This window comes from Sinocyclocheilus anshuiensis, unplaced genomic scaffold (assembly GCF_001515605.1).
Source record: "Sinocyclocheilus anshuiensis isolate Anshui unplaced genomic scaffold, SAMN03320099.WGS_v1.1 scaffold1034, whole genome shotgun sequence".
NCBI lineage: Eukaryota > Metazoa > Chordata > Actinopteri > Cypriniformes > Cyprinidae > Sinocyclocheilus > Sinocyclocheilus anshuiensis.
This window is the reverse complement of record NW_015538015.1, coordinates 546,364-547,338: the sequence shown is the minus strand read 5'-3', so window position 1 is coordinate 547,338 and position 975 is coordinate 546,364. Positions and strand designations below refer to the sequence as shown.

General features: G+C 32.4%; 1 protein-coding gene across 5 annotated transcripts in view; it reads left to right on the top strand.

Annotated features, from left to right (window-relative positions):
• The window catches only part of LOC107678355 (pleckstrin homology domain-containing family A member 1), a 44,445-nt gene that overhangs the window by 23,421 nt on the left and 20,049 nt on the right, over positions 1 to 975 (top strand). The window lies entirely within an intron of this gene.

Sequence of the window (975 nt, the reverse complement as noted above, 5' to 3'; positions counted from 1 at the left end):
CTGTAGAATGCACAAGAACGCTGCGGTTTTACTTGAAAAAGTGCAGCGCTCATATTTATTTAATGAAATCATAGCCTTTTGAAGTTTAATAATCACATTAGGCTGTATCGCAATTGTTTTGCTATCCTCAAATTTAAGACCTCTCAAAATTATAATTAAGATGTTTGTTATACCATGTTATACAAAGATATTTAAGACTTTTCATGACCTGAAATTTTATAAAACTGATTTTTTTTTTTTTTTTTTACTTTTTCAAGACCCCTGGGATTCGCACATGCCCCTAAATACATTTTACAGTTTGGACACATTTTTTTTTAGTCGCAAATGCGAGTTCTCATTCTGAATTACTTTATACTGATTGTCTTTAACTACGGTGTACTAACATTTAAATTAATCATCTGAACCAATGAACATATTATGTACACACTTGTTTTTATGCTGTACTTAGATTTAAAAAATACCATTTTAATTCATTAAATATTTATGTAATTATATATATATAATTACACTGCTGACCGTGCCTTATACATAACCATAATAACAAACCTGTTCCCAACCTTAACTGTGCCCCACCTGAATAGCAGCAAAAGTGTTTTGCAATACTACATGATCATAAAAAGTACTTTGTACCAAGCAATTAATTTTTTTGCTTGAATACAGAATATAAAGCGGGACCAAATATTCAATTATATTTTCTTTGTTGTAATTTCTGTATTTAAAGGGTTACTACACCCCAAAATTAAAATTTTGTCATTAATCACTTACCCCCATGTTGTTCCAAACCCGTAAAAGCTTCGTTCGTCTTCGGAACACGCCTTGGTGGTTGTTTGAACTTGTTCACAGTGTTATGAATTCCTCTTGCTGTGTGTCAACAGGCTGACTGTGTGTGAACATGTCTGTATCAGCGGCGATTGCTTTAGGACAACACGGGAAGCACATCTTCCTCTTAAATTTCGAAGAGGAATTTATAATTAC